Source organism: Neofelis nebulosa, chromosome 4 (assembly GCF_028018385.1).
Source record: "Neofelis nebulosa isolate mNeoNeb1 chromosome 4, mNeoNeb1.pri, whole genome shotgun sequence".
In the NCBI taxonomy this organism is placed as follows: domain Eukaryota; kingdom Metazoa; phylum Chordata; class Mammalia; order Carnivora; family Felidae; genus Neofelis; species Neofelis nebulosa.
Window position 1 is genome coordinate 168,009,720 of NC_080785.1, and position 16,213 is coordinate 168,025,932.

The 16,213-nt window shown below is 41.5% G+C and overlaps 1 protein-coding gene and 1 long non-coding RNA gene across 2 annotated transcripts in view; one reads left to right on the top strand and one right to left on the bottom strand.

The window, feature by feature from the left end:
- Positions 1-16,213, top strand: part of LOC131510824 (zinc finger protein 555-like) — a 106,099-nt gene that overhangs the window by 89,614 nt on the left and 272 nt on the right. The gene's annotated exons all lie outside the window — the stretch shown is intronic.
- The window catches only part of LOC131510828 (uncharacterized), a 31,644-nt gene continuing 22,351 nt past the window's right edge, over positions 6,921-16,213 (bottom strand). Inside the window, exons 3-4 of the long non-coding RNA XR_009261210.1 lie at positions 13,220-13,351; positions 6,921-7,955 (exon numbers count right to left, since the gene is read on the bottom strand). This is a non-coding gene — a long non-coding RNA (uncharacterized LOC131510828). The remainder of the gene's footprint in view (positions 7,956-13,219; positions 13,352-16,213) is intronic.

Genomic DNA, 16,213 nt, shown 5'->3' on the forward strand with positions numbered 1-16,213 from the left:
TTATTTTTGGGACAGAGAGAGACAGAGCATGAACGGGGGAGGGGCGGAGAGAGAGGGAGACACAGAATCGGAAACAGGCTCCAGGCTCCGAGCCATCAGCCCAAAGCCTGACGCGGGGCTCGAACTCACAGACCGCGAGATCGTGACCTGGCTGAAGTCGGACGCTTAACCGACTGCGCCACCCAGGCGCCCCCTGTGTGTGTGTTTCTATCTCTACCCCTCTTTAGCTTGTGTTCTGTCTCAAAAATAAATAAACAAACATAAAAAAATAAAATCTAGTTTGTCTGATGTAAGTGTGGCTACTCTGGCTTTCTTTTGATGTCTGCATGATAGATGGTTCTCCATTCCCTTACTTTCAATCTGCAGGTGTCTTTAGATCTCAAATGAGTATCTCGTAGGCAGCATATAGATGCTTGTTTTGTTTGTTTGTTTGTTTGTTTTGATACAGAGAGAGTGCAAGTGGAGGAGGGGCAGAGAGAGAAGGAGGCACAGAATTTGAAGCAGGCTCCAGGCTCTGAGCTGTTGGCATCGAGCCGGATGCAGGGCTCAGACTCATTGATCATGACCTGAAGTCAGACGCTTAACTGACTGAGCCACCCAGGTCCCCCTAGATGGGTCTTGTTTTCTTACCCATTCCGATATTCTATGTCTTTTGGTTAGAGCATTTAGTCTATTTACATTCAGAGAAATTTGTCATTGTTTCTGGGGATATTTCTGTTTCTTTCTAGTCTTTGTCACTTTTGGTCTTTCTTTCCCAAAGAATTCACTTTTAATATTTTTTGCAGGGCTGGTTTAGTGGTCAGTAATCCTTTAGTTTTTGTCTGGGAAATTCTTTATTTCTCCTTCTATTCTGAATAATAGCCTTGCTAGACAGAATATTCTTGGCTGCAGATTTTTCCCAATCAGCACATTGAATATATCATGCTACTCTCTTCTGGTCTGCCAAGTTTTGTGGAGAGACCTGCTGCTAACCTTATTTGTCTTCCCTTGTAAGTTAGTGACTACCTTTGTTTTGCTGAATTTAGAATTTTTCCTTATCTCTATATTTTGCAAATTTAACTATACCATGTCTTGATTTTGATGTGAGTTCTTTGTGCCTTCTGGATTTGGATGTCCGTTTTCCTCCCCAGCTTAGGGAAGTTTTCAGCTATTATTGCCTCAAATAAACTTTCTGCCCCTTTTCTTCTTCTTCTCCTGGGACTCCTATGATATGAATATTATTACGTTGGATCAAGTTACTGAGTTCCTGGAGTCTACTCTCAAGATCTATCATTCTTCTTTCTTTATTTTGTTCAGCTTCATTTTTTCTCCATAATTTTATCTTCTATATCACTTATTCATTCTTGTGCTTCTTCCATCCTTGTGTTCATTACACCTACATGGTTTCAAATCTCAGTTACAGCTGAAATCCTGACTAGGATCTCAAGTTCTTTGTTGCTTTAAATTCAGCATCAGGCATATTATTTATGTCTGCTTCAGTTAGATCCCTGGCCATGACCTCTTTTTATCCTTTCTTTTTTTTTTTTTTTTAGAAGTTTTATTTATTTATTTATTTATTTATTTTTGGGACAGAGAGAGACAGAGCATGAACGGGGGAGGGGCAGAGAGAGAGGGAGACACAGAATCGGAAACAGGCTCCAGGCTCCGAGCCATCAGCCCAGAGCCTGACGCAGGGCTCGAACTCACGGACCATGAGATCGTGACCTGGCTGAAGTCGGACGCTTAACCGACTGCGCCACCCAGGCGCCCCTATCCTTTCTTTTAGGACGAATTCCTCTATCTTAGAATTTTGTCTAGGTCTCTGTCTTCTTCTCTGTGTTAGGAAAGCCTGTGTCCTCCTCCTGGGCCAGCAGTACCTGCAGAGCACAAGGAGGTGGGACTTGGTGTAAGCAGGTTAGGTAGCCAGTGTTGATGCTGTCCTGTTTACTGAAGTTGGTTTATGCTAAGGGGTGGGGTAGGGAAATGGCACCAACCAGTTCTTTTGCCCCTGAATTTGCTGCTCTCAGGGATGCCCTCCGAGAAGAGTGAACAAAGGCGCCCTAGGTTTTTTTCAGGTCGCTGTTCTTACACTGTCTGTGTCTGGGTTGCTTGTCTCCCTGGAGTAGTGCAGTGTACTTTGGGCTCTGTCCAAAGCTGGCTGATGTTTATTTTCTTTAAAAAAATTTTTTAAATGTTTATTTTTGAGAGAGAGTGGGGGAGGGGCAGAGAGAGAGGAGGAGACAGAGAACCTCAAGTAGACTCTGCACTGTCAGCACAGAGCCCAGTGCGGGGCTTGAACTCACAAACCAGGAGATCATGACCTGAGCCAAAACCAAGAGTTGGATGTTTAACCGACTAAGCCACCCACGTGCCCCCACAAGCTTGCTGACTTTTAAAATTACAAATTTCAGGGACCTGGTGTGGCAGGGACCTGCACTGGTCCTATGGGAAGGGTCTCACCATGCTGGGATTGATGCAGGTTTGACTCAGAAAGGCAGCCATACCAGATCACAGGGGCATGGCATTTGGAGCAAGCAGGCTAAACAGCCAGTGTCCATTTAACCACCCCTCAACAGGTGTCTCTGTGCCTATGCTGAGGGGTGAGGGAAATGGCACCTGTGGGCTCTTCTGTCCCTTGAGAGGTGACTCTGCGAATGTCACCTCTCACAGATGCACTCCATAAAGAGGAAAGTCTCTCCCTCTGCCCCTTTGGTGATCCTGAGATCATACAGTCAGCCCCAGGATTGTTTGCCTGCCTTCTCTCTAGGAGTAGGGCAGTGGTCTCAGGTCTCTATCCCGGACAAGCATGCCAACCTCTGAAACTCCAGTCTTTGAGCCCTGCTGGTCCGCTCCTCTCATTTTCCCAGACAATGGTTTTGGAGAAGTGTTCTCCTTGTCCATATCCCTGTGTGATCAATCTTCTCTCACCTTTCTCTGCAACCGAGGCTCCCTTTCCTCCATGGCACCCACCATCTGTTTCTCCCCCAAACCACATCTCCACCCTTCCTAACTTCCTCAGTGTGGCCTCGCCTCTCCCTCTAGTTATGTGCAGTTTGTTCTGTCAGTCCCCAGATTGATTTCTTAGGTATCCAGAGTGATTTGATGCTATCTACCTGCATTAGAGGGATGAGGCAAGCCTGGAGTCCTCCTCCTATGTTGCTATATTAGCTCCATCCTTCGATTGCTACCAGTTTAAGGAATTTTCTTAGTATTTTCTTATAAGGTGCTTCTCTTAGGAAAAAAAGTTCTTAGATTTTTGTGATTTGGAAACGTGTTCATTTTGCCTTCACTGTTGGAAGTTAGCTTTCTGGATGCAGATTCTTTATTGGCAGCTGCTCATTCTCTCAGCACCCCACAAATGTTATTCCATTCCCTTTGACCTCTGCTGTCTCTGCTGAGGATCAGCACTTGTCTTATTGTGGTTCCCTTTTAGGTGACAGGTTTTTCTCTCGCTGCTTTCGTGATTCCTCCTCAGGCCTAACTTCCACAATTTTTACTACGATATATCTGTTTGTGGATCTATTTGCAGTTTTACTCTTTGGAATCAGTCCTTTGAGCGTCTAGATGCGTATTTGATTTTCAATAAATTTGGATCATTTTTAGCCATTATTTCTTAAATTTTTTTTTAATATTTATTTTTGAGAGAGAGAGAGTATGAGCAGGGGAGGGCAGAGAGAGAGGGAGACACAGAATCCAAAACAGGCTCCAGGCTCCGAGCTGTCAGCACAGAGCCCGACGTGGGGCTCAAACTCATGAATGGCGAGATCATGACCTGAGCCAAAGTCAGATGCTCAACCGACTGAGCCACCCAGGTGCCCCATTTTAGCCATTATTTCTTGAGTATTTGTTCTCTCCTGTCCTTGTATGGCCATCACATGTATGTTGGTACACTAGGCAGTACCCCACATTACTTCCACATTTTTATTCTCTCTGTTCTTTGGATTGTATAACCAATCAGTCTGTCTGCAAGTTCACTAATTAACCTGACCGTTTTAAACTACCATTAGCCCTTGTAGTGAATTACTTTCTAACCCAGGGAGTTGATGGTTCTCTGTGTCAGGTCTCCAACACCAACCTCAGATATGAGGACTCACTCTGAGGACTCAGGGAAATATTTATTCCACAGAAGGACTTATTTCAGAAAAGCTGTTATGCACAGTGCTGCAGTTTATTACTGGGAAAGGGTCTGTATTGAAATTAGTGAATGGAAAAGGAACATGGGGCAGAATCCAGGAGATATCAGGCTCAAGGTCCAACTCATCCCCTCTCAATGAAATTGTACAGATAGAGCTTAATGTGTGACAACATTTGTGAAATATTTGTAGTCGGTGAACCTTGGAGGCCTTGGATTTTATTTGAGGATTGGTCATGGGCATGCCCATGTTGCTGGTCTTAGCTTCTTAGCATCCAGTTCCTCTAGAAGTCTGATACAATGTGCCCCAAGGCCCCGAGTGTACAAAAGGAGGCATGCATCAGAAATCACACTGTTAAATACTTGGAGACTAAAGAACATCCTACTAAAGAATGTATGGGCTGACCAAAAAGTTAAAGAGGAAATTAAAAAGTACAGGAAGCCAATGAAAATGATAACACCATAATCCAAAACCTCTGGGACACGGCAAAGGCAGTCATAAGAGGGAAGTATATAGCAATCCAGGCCTTCCTAAAGAAGGAAGAAAGGTCTCAGATGCACAACCTAACCTTACACCTTAAAGAGCTGGAAAAAGAACAGCAAATAAAACCCCATACCAGCAGAAGGCCGGAAATGATTACAGCAGAAATCAGTGCAATCGAAACCAAAAAAAAACAAAAACAAAAAAACGGATTAATGAAACCAGAAGCTGGTTCTTTGAAAGAATTAACAAAATTGATAAACCACTAGCCAGTTTGATCAAAAAGAAAAAGGAGGGGCGCCTGGGTGGCGCAGTCGGTTAAGCGTCCGACTTCAGCCAGGTCACGATCTCGCGGTCCGTGAGTTCGAGCCCCGCGTCAGGCTCTGGGCTGATGGCTCGGAGCCTGGAGCCTGTTTCCGATTCTGTGTCTCCCTCTCTCTCTCTGCCCCTCCCCCGTTCATGCTCTGTCTCTCTCTGTCCCAAAAAAAAAAAAAAAAAAAAAAAAAAACGTTGAGAAAAAAAAAAAAAAAAAAAGAAAAAGGAAAGGACCCAAATAAATAAAATCAAGAATGAAAGAGGAGAGATCACAACCAACACAGCAGAAATAAAAATAATAGAATTTATGAGCAATTATACGCCAATAAAATGGCTAATCTGGAAGAAATGGACAAATTCCTAGAAACATATACACTACTAAAACTGAAACAGGAAGAAATAGAAAATTTGAATAGACTCATAACCAGTAAAGAAATTGAATTAGTAATCAAAAATCTGCCAAAAAAACAAGAGTCCGGGGCCAGATGGCTTTCACCAAACATTTAAGGAAGAGTTAACACCTATTCTCTTGAAGCTGTTCCAAAAAGTAGAAATGGAAGGAAAACTTCCAAACTCTTTCTATGAAGCCAGCATTACCTTGATTCCAAAAGCAGACAAAGACCCCACTAAAAAGGAGAACTATAGACCAATTTCCCTGATGAATATGAATGCAAAAATCCTCAAAATTAGCCAACCGGATCCAACAATACATTAAGAAAACTATTCACCATGACTGTTGCAGGGAGTATGGCCGGAGTCCCAAAAGAAGAGTCTGCAAGCAAAATGGTTAAGTGAAGGTCCTCATACTCGAGTCGGAATGAGGCCCGACTCCAGAATGAAGCCCCCTTTTACTAGGGAAATTGCTAAAGGCTACGTGCATAAAGTCAGCTCAGCAAGTGTATTAATCAACTTAATAGTTTTGTTTTTCAAGGTTGAATTTCTAGATAATTTTTCTTTATGAAGCCAGGAAGGGTCAGGTGTGAAGGAGCATCCGGCCCTGGACAATGTTAATGCCTCAAGGCATTCCTTAAGAGCAGCAGCCACGTTCAGCTGTGAAAACATGTCCTAAGGCCTTGCACCTGCTCCAGCCTTTCCCTTTTGAAGTCTTTTCCTTTGATGTTTTTCTCCTACATCTCCCACATCTTCCCCTTTTTCTTTCATTTGGCAAAGCTGAACTACAAAGACAGAGGCTTGTGAGGCATATTCTTGGCTTCGTCATTGGCCTCTTCTCCAGACTAGGTATATCCAAATAAGACAAAGATTAATATAAGAATACCAATCGCAGAAAAGCTTAAAGGTTTTGTATAATTCATTAGATTCAATTCTGAGATTCAATTAGTCATCTCAGCTAGAGAGGGAGCACCAGAAAGCATCTCAAGTTTATTTTTGAATGTATCATAAATGTCCTTTTGCAATTGGGCTATATCAGTGGAGGTATTACCTTAAGGTGTCGATGCACAAGGTCCCATGATATCTTGGACTGATTATATACATGGAGAGTGACACAAAAGGTGGTTATGTTCCAATCACATTGAAGCTTTACCTGTTGTTGTAAACTAATCAGTTGATCTCCTAGAAAAAGAACGGCTTGTTGCAAGTCAGATAATTGGCTCTCTAGTTGGCTATCAATCAACCGTTGGCTGTTCCATAGTCTTTCTGAATTTTGATGCCAGTGTTGTACAAAGTGGGTAGTTCGTACAGTCTGGTGCAGCGCAAAACCAGCTGTAGCTGCGGTTACGAGTAAAGCTACAAATCGTCAGGTGCGATGTAATACACGTTTCAATATTTCATCTATGGGAAACATTTCAGGGGAGTGTTGCCAAGACCTATCCCTAATTACAGGCATCCAAACCCGATTTCATGCCTTAAGGATATATAAGCTTTGTCTCTCCTGTTTAAAGGGATAGAATTAAGACAAGTATAAAAAGAGCAATCATGGCAAGTAAGAAGATTGTTTTCAGGGTCCCAATGAGGCATACCTAACATAAACAGAAAAGGAGGTCTGACACATGCTTGAGTTTTATGAGTCTCATTTAATCTAAAAAAGAGGGAGAATTTACTTGAGACATTAAGCAGCCTTTCCAAGAGGACGTGCCTAATGATCCAGTACCAATTTTCCAAAGCTCGGAATGAACTGGCCCATCAGGTAAACGTGGGCTGGGGGGGAGTCATCCCTCCTTCATGCCATACAGTGGGTTCAGATGTTATATCTGAAAGGATGTCATGATATCGACACCATCAGAGCTCTTTTTTGGAGTATTTGGTCTGAGCAGAGCCTACAGGGGCCCAATCAATGACGACGTTTCCTTTGGAAGTATTAAGAAGAACTCTACCAACTTCTCCTCTACAGAGCTCCCAATTAATCCGTTCCTCAGGATTTATGGTTTTTCTTGACATCGAGGCAATTTAGGAGGGTAATTGTATGTAGTTTTTTGACTTCTCATGCAGACCCCTTGTAGTAAATACAGTATGGGGACATTAGTCCCATTGGGTATTTCTGCTATCCATGCCTATAAATGAAACACAGTGGTCACCTGTTCCAAAGCATATAGGTGGCCCCTCTGCACCTACAGAATATTTAGGGATTACTTTTCCTTCTTCTTCTGGTTTAAATGGACCTCTATTATCATAAGGTCCAGGCAACCAGACTGAATCATTTACGTAAGCCTGGAAAGAGGGATCATCCTATGCAATTAATCTATTAAGAGGTGGATTTGGAATATAAGCCCACTATGTGTGATTCTCTTTAGCACTCCCAGTTAAAGGAACAACCGACATCATGGCAATAAACAGAGTAGAAGTCTTAAGTGTTCCCATTTTTTGGAGGATCTGTTAGGCTTCTTGAGTCATCTTCACTTGTCCCCATGTTGGAGGTTTGGCTCTCATTGTATTTTTGGTTCTTATTTCTACCTTCCTTATAATCTTGGGTTCCAGGCTTAATTCTTCCATATCTTCCTCCAGTGGTCAAAAACTGTCGAATCTTTTTCTCTTCGTCCAACTGTTCATATCGTGGTTTTGATCGCCAGGCTAGAAGCCAGGTATCTCTGTCTGTGGATACAAAAGCAAATCCTTGACCCCACAATTTAACATATCCAGGCACCATTGTTTAGTATCATTTTTCCAAAATATCAGTTATGAAAGAGGTCTGGTATTAAGATTGTGTGAGGTTTTCCAGCTTCGGTGAACTCTTGTTCACCTCTTAAATCCAAAAAATTAAGTGTAAGTAATGTTTTCATTAACTGATTCTTTGGATTCAAGGCCATATCCCCGTTTTTGTAACATGGTTTTTAATGTATGATCAGTGTGTTCAATAATGGCTTGACCCTGTGGATTATAAGGAATGCCCCATTTTTGGCAAAATACAAGGAAAGTGTGAGAAGTATAAGCCGGGCCATTGTCAGTTTTAAGATTCCGGGGGAGCCCCGTGGTGGCAAGCACTTCTGAAAGATGTTGTATAACGTGGGCTGGTTTTTTTCCCTGTCAAAGGTGTAGCCCGTATAAAACCAGAATATGTATCTACTGATACACGTACATATGCAAGGCTGCCAAATTGCAGAACATGAGTAACACCCATTTGCCATAAGTCATTAGGTTATTGACCTCCGGGATTAACCCCCTGGGAGTATGGAGGAATGACAATAGGCCCACAAGTAGGGCAGTGTGTGATGATTTCTCTAGCTTGTTTAAGGGGAATAGAAAAGCGTTTACTTAGGCCTTTAGCATTAAAATGAGTAAGATTGTGAAAATCTTGTGCTGTAATAACGGGCTGTCAATAAGGAATCCGCTGTAGCATTTCCTTCTGCCAAGGGGCTGGGGAGGCCAGAAGGAGATCATATGTGAGTAATGTATATAGGATGGGATTGGTGCTGAAGATAGTATTGGACCTGAAGGAATAAGTCAGACAATTCTGAGCCATCTGAGTAAATATTAATGATTTCCAAATTTTCAATCACTTGATTAGAATAGGCTGAATCCATTAAGATATTGATGGAGGAAGGAACGTCTTTAAGCAATAGAATATGGCAAAGTGTTCAGCCTTTTGTACTGAGGCATACAGGGATTTTACACATTTAGAAGTAGGATCATAATATGCAGAATAGCCAGACTTGTTGGCATCCATGAAATAATTAGGTCCATTTACAGATACTGATTGTACAACTCGAGGCATGATGAAGGAGGTGGTTTTGATAAATCCAATTAATTTGGATTTAGATAATGGTTGTCGATGGGACCTATATAATCTGCAACTCCAAGTTGCCATGAAATGCACTGTCGATATGCCATGGATATTTGTGTGCATGAGATAGAGGTACTATGATTGTCTCAGGGTCTTGGGCTGTTATTTCCCGAAGTCTCTCTCAACCCTTAAAAATTAACATTCCTATTTTGCCTAAATATGTAGATAATTTTTTAAGGGCTTTGTTGGCTAGAAATATCCATTCCATGATTCCATTAGCCTGCCAAAGTACTCCTGTAGGGGAATGGGGTGACGGTAAAATTAACAAAGAGACGGGTAGTGAGGGGTTAATTCGAGGAAGCTGACTGGAAGCAATTTTCTGCTCAATCCACTGTAATTCTTGGGATGCTTCCGGAATTTTCCAGGGCTATTTAAACTGGAATCCCCTTTAAGTAGATCAAAAAGATGAGTCAGTTGATAAGTAGGTATGCCCAGAGTAGGCCGTAGCCAGTTAATGTCTCCTGATAACTTCGGGAAGTCATTTAAAGTATGCAAAGTATCTCTACGAATTTGAACATTTTGAAGCATTATTGAATTTTGTACTAATTTTTGACCTAAATGGAATAAGGGATCTTCAAGCTGAATTTTGTCTTCTTCAATAATAAGGCCATATTCTGAGAGGGTTGTCTGAGCTGCTAAAAAGAGTGCATATAAATCATGTCATTCGGGTAAAGCTAATAGGATGCCATGCATGTAATAGATGGTCTTAGCATGAGGAAACTGAGATTGTAAATATCGGAGAGGTTCTGCCACAAAGAGCTGACAAAGAGTGGGACTGTTTAACATTCCTTGGGGTAAAACCTTCCATTGAAATCGGCTTATGGGCTCTTCATGATTAACCACAGGAACGGAGAATGCAAATCGCTCAGATTCTTTAGGGCTTAAGGGAATGGAGAAGAAACAATCCTTAAGATCAATAACTATAATTTTCCAATCTCAAGGGATAACAACAGGCCTCGGAAGGCCAGGCTGTAGAGCCCCATTTGCTGTATGATTTTATTTATGGCTCAGAGATCACTCAGCATTCTCCATTTCCCAGATTTTTTTTTTTTTTAAATAACAAAAGCTGGAGAATTCCAGGGACTAGTTGAGGGTTCAATATGTCCCGCTTCTAATTGTTCGGAAACTAAAGATTTTAAAGCTGCCAGTTTTTTCTTGAGAAAGCGGCCACTGCTCTATCCATATGGGCTCATCAATAAGCCATTTTAAAGGCAGCGCATATTTTTGTTCTCTGGCAGTGGCCGTTAGGGTAAATTTGGATATCCTAGCCCTACGGTTTTATGTTTGGGGAAAATATCAAGGGGTGTTTTAATGCCCATTGATTTTTACCTAATCTCCTCAATGGATCATATCCCATGACGCACATTATATTTTTACTTTGAGTAGATATGGACGGGATATTAATATATGCACCCCATTGTTGAAGTAAGTCTCTGCCCCACAGATTAATGGCAGTGTTAGCCACATAGGGTTTAAGAGTTGATCCTTGGGTCCTTCACATCTCATAATTTGTTGGCTTCTTTTTATTCCCCCTAAAGTCCTGTAAAACTTATGGGTACGTTGTCGACAGGCCAAGATGAAGGCCATAACTTTTCAGATATGATGGTTATGTCAGCTCCAGTGTCCACTAATCCTATAAAAGTGTATTATTAATTTTAAGATGTATTTCAGGGTGAGGATCTTTCAAAAAAGTTTGCCAATAAAGTTGTTTGCCAGTACTACCAAAACCTCCATTTAGAATAACAGGATTGCTTTGGCCCCCTATATAAGGAAGAATAAGCAAGTGAGCAATTTTATCCCCTGGTTGAATAGTATAAGGGTTATCGGTCGATATCATAACTTGAATTTCATTTTCATAATCACAGTCAATAACACCAGATATACATGAATACCTTTGAGTGTAAGACTACTCCGTGTAAAAATAAGGCCTACTGTGTCTTTTTCCAAAGGCCCATAAACCCCTGTTCTAACTTTAACAACACCTAAAGATGGCTATGAAACAACCGGGTGAATAGCAGGGAGATCGAAGACAGCACTCCCAGTTGTTGCATGACGGAGGTCTGTGACCCGTCGGTGTTGCGGTGTTGAGACCCATTGCTGACTGGATAAAGGCTCATTTTGTTTGTTGGGCCCTGAGCTAGGCCCCGTGAGAAGTTTCCCTGATTTTGATCAATATTAGAAGATTGAAGAGAATGCCCCATCTGTGTGATATTTGGAATGGCGCCGATTGGCCCGATGATGTCCTTTTTCACAATAAGGACATAAAGCAGTTGGAGGTATCGATATGGGTAGATTATTAGTACTGGTACTATTATCATAAATTTGTCCTTCATTTTTGACAGTCTTTCTTCCTATGGCTGATTTTCCCATAACCAGAGCATTCGGTATTAGATTTAAAAGGGCCCATCCCAGGGCGCCTGGGTGGCTCAGTCGGTTAAGCATCCGACTTCAACTCAGGTCACGATCTCACGGTCTGTGAGTTCGAGCCTCGCGTCGGGCTCTGGGCTGATGGCTCAGAGCCTGGAGCCTGCTTCCAATTCTGTGTCTCCCTCTCTCTCTGCCCCTCCCCCGTTCATGCTCTGTCTCAAAAATAAATAAACGTTAAAAAAAATTTTTTTTAAATAAAAAAAATAAAAGGGCCCATCCCTTTTAAAGTAGGTTCATATTGTAAAGTGGGGTGCCCAAATCAGCACATGCTTTCACATAGTCAGCTGTGGACCCAGCAGCTGCTCTTACCTGATGAAGAACTTGTTGGCATTCCAAATTAGCATTATCGTAGGCACAATGGGAAGCAACAAATCCCTTAGGCCCTCTTGAGGAATTGTTTTCCAAAACATCTCTTAATCTTGCTAAAAAGTCAACTTAAGGTTCAGTAAATGAGGGGGTAACCTCGCCTGGAGTAGCTATATGTGGCCAAGCCATCTTGCAACAATTTTGTACTTGTTGTGTCGCTTGATCACTCATACCACATTGATCTCTTAGTTGAGAATATTCTCCTTGTCCAAAAAGTTGTTCTTTGTCAATAGGAATATCATCATGAAGGTTTCTTTCCCCTTGAATCTTAGCCTGATCTTCCCACCGAGTCATAAATTATAAATATTCAGCATGGGATAAAACAGTTCTAGCCAACATTTCCCAATCTTTAGGGATCAAGCGTTCGGTCTCAGCAAATGCTGGAAGTAAGCCCTGCATAAGGGGAGTTAATGCTGTATTGGGCACAAGCCATTTGAAGATCCTTCAGGATTTTTACAGGGATCTGAGAATATCCAGCATTATAGCCTCCATTAAGATATTGTGCATTTGGCGGGAAAGCATTCAGAGTAACCGGAAATAGTTCTGATACCGGTTGTATCAATTCTAAATCTCCTTCCTCTTTAGCCTTTATCAACCCTCGCATCAGAGGTGTAATGATAGGGCCCTCATGCTCCCTGGGAGGAACTAATATGCAGGGCTGGTTATTAGAAAAATGATTGAAAGTAACTGGACAGGCAGTTTTTTGTTTAATATGAGTAGGAATTTTTGTATCCTCAGGTAAAGGAGGGGGGGTATACTTTATTATAAGGGGGGGGGCAGTAGCCTCCAAATTATCATTTGTGGGTGGTGGCGGAGGCCATCCTGGTAAAGTATTTTCCTCAGGTGCTACAGCCTTGATTCCTTCAGAAGGAGACTCATCCTTAAAACTATTGGATGTAAAATCCGACTCGTCTCCTTCTTCCGGATGAGTTTTCATTTAGGTGAACCTATATTTTGTTCTGTGTCAGATGTAAAGGCTGTAAAGCCATCTCAATTAAGGAGCATAAAGACCAGACTTTTAAGGAAATGGTATCTCCATTTTGATGAGTGCATCTAAGCATTTTCATAATCAATCTCCATTGTTTAAGGTTTAAAAGATTTTTTCCAGAAGGGGTAAATCAATAGCAGTGTTTTCTAACCAACTACCAGAGCTCATCAAAAGTTCCCCTTTTTACTTTCACTCCTGAACTTTGTAATAAAGTACAGAATAATTTAGAGTAAGCCTCTTAATCATGAGATTGGGAGTTTCCTGTAACTTCACTATCCCAAAGCTGAGATTTACCTGTCCTACCGCTCCACTTTGGTCCTTTGCGACTGTAAACCAAAAGTAGTCTCGAAAACTGTTTGCCGCACTGTATCCTGCCGACTACACCAGATGTTGCAGAGAGTATGGCCGGAGTCGCAAAAGAAGAGTCTGCAAGCAAAATGCAGTTAAGTGAAGGTCCTCATACTCGAGTCGGAATGAGGCCCGACTCCAGAATGAAGCCCCCTTTTACTAGGGAAACTGCTAAAGGCTACGTGCATAAAGTCAGCTCAGCAAGTGTATTAATCAACTTAATGGTTTTGTTTTTCAAGGTTGAATTTCTAGATAATTTTTCTTTATGAAGCCAGGAAGGGTCGGGAGTGAAGGAGGATCCGGCCCTGGACAATGCTAATGCCTCAAGGCATTCCTTAAGAGCAGCAGGCACGTTCAGCTGTGAAAACATGTCCTAAGGCCTTGCACCTGCTCCAGCCTTTCCCTTTTGAAGTCTTTTCCTTTGATGTTTTTCTCCTACATCTCCCACACATGACCAGCTGGGATTTAGACCTGGGATGCAGGGCTGGTTCAATATCCACAAAACAATCAATGATTAATCAATCACATCAATAAAAGAAAGGACAAGAACCACACAATCCTCTCAGTAGATGCAGAGAAAGCATTTAACAAAATACAGCATGTTTTCTTGATAAAAACCCTCAAAAAGTAGGGATAGAAGGATCATACCTCGATATCATAAAAGCCATAGATGAAAAACCCAACGCTAATACCATCCTCAATGGGGAAAAACTGAGAGCTTTCCCCCTAAGGTCAGGAACACGACAGGAATGTCCACTCTTGCCACTGTTATTCAACATAGTATTGGAAGTCTTAGCCTCTGCAATCAGACAACACAAAGAAATAAAAGGCATCCAAATCGGCCAGGAGGAGGTCAGACTTTTACTCTTTGCAGATGACATGATACTCTATATGGAAAACTGAAAAGATTCCACCAAAAAAACTGCTAGAACTGATCCATGAATTCAGCAACGTTGCAGGATATAAAATCAATGCACAGAAATCTGTTGCATTCCTATACACCAAGAGAAATCAAGGAATCGATCCCATTTACAATTGCACCAAAACCCATAAAATACCTAAGAATAAATCCAACCAAAGAGGTAAAAAATCTATACACTGAAAACTATAGAAAGCTTATGAAAGAAATTGAAGACACCAAAAAATGGAAAAATATTCAAGGCAATCCCTATCAAAATAACACCAGCATTCTTCACAGAGCTAGAACAAACAATCCTAAAATTTGTATGGAACCAGAAAAGCTCTCAAATAGCCAAAGCAATCTTGAAAAAAAAAAAAATCAAAGCAGGAGGCATCACAATCCCAGACTTCAAGCTGTATTACGAAGCTGTAATCATCAAGACAGTATGGTATGGGCACAAGAACAGACATGTAGATCAAGAATAGAGAAGACAAAGCAGGAAAGAATATCCAATGGAAGGTCTCTTCAGCAAGTGGTGCTGGGAAAACTGGGCAGCGACAGGCAGAAAAATGAACCTGGACCACTTTCTTACACCCTACACAAAAAGAAACTCAAAATGGATGAAAGACCTAAATGGAAGACAGGAAGCCATCAAAATCCTCGAGGAGAAAGCAGGGAAAAACCTCTTTGACCTTGGCTGCAGCACCTTATTCAACATGTCTCTGGAGGCAAGGGAAACAAAAGCAAAAATGAACTACTGGGACCTCATCAAAATAAAAAGCTTCTGCACAGCGAAGGAAACAATCAGCAAAACTAAAAGGCAACTGACAGAATGGGAGAAGATATTTGCAAATGACATATCAGATAAAGGGTATCAAAAATCTATAAAGAACTTATCAAACTCAATACCCCAAAAAAAATCCAGGGAAGAAATGGGCAAAAGATATGAGTAGACACTTTTCCAAAGAAGACATCCAGATGGCCAACCGACACATGAAAAAATGCTCAACATCACTCATCAACAGGGAAATATAAACCACAATGAGAACCTAACTCACACCTGTCAGAATGGCTAACATTAACAACTCAGGCAACACAGATGTTGGCAAGGATGCAGAGAAAGAGGATCTCTTTTGCACTGCTGGTGGGAAACAGCCACTCTGGAAAACAGTATGGGGGTTCCTCGAAAAATTAAAAATAGAACTACCCTATGAGCTAGCAGTTGCACTACTAGGTATTTATCCAAGGGATACAGGTGTGCTGTTTTGAAGGGGCACATGCACCCCAATGTTTATAGCAGCATTATCAACAACAGCCAAAGTATGGAAAGAGCCCAAATGTCCATCGACAGATGAATGGATAAAGAAGATGTGGTATATATATACAATGGAGTATTACTCGACAATCAAAAAAAAAAAAAAAATGAAATCTTGCCATTTGTAACTATGTGAATGGAACTAGTGGGTATTATGCTAACCATAATTAGTCAGAGAAAGACAAATGTCATAGGACTTCACTCATATGTGGAATTTAAGATACAAAGCAGGTGAACATAAGGGAAGGGAAGCAAAAATAATATAAAAACAGGGAGGGGGACAAAACATAAGAGACTCTTAAATATGGAGAACAGAGCATTAATGGAGGGGTTGAGGGTGGGGGGATGGGCTAAATGGGTAAAGGGCAGTAAGGAATCTACTCCTGAAATCACTGTTGCACTATATGCTAACTAACTTGGATGTAAATTAAAAAAAATAATCATATTGTTAGCATGAGCTCTGCCACGGCCCAAGGCCCCACCTATATGCACAGAGTTACCATTGTATTTCAAGGGCTTGCATGTTTCCTCCCGGGAGCTGGTCAAGGGCTAGTCCTAAAGAATGTGCTTTAGGACTCAGTTTAATGAGTTCTAAAGGATTATTGAAATAGGTTTGGATAATTGAACTCTGTTACCCTTTTACTGCATACTTTCCAACAGAAGTATTTATTTCATATGCATGGCATATCTGTCTGGGGCCTAATGATAGAAAGGAGTAAGACAA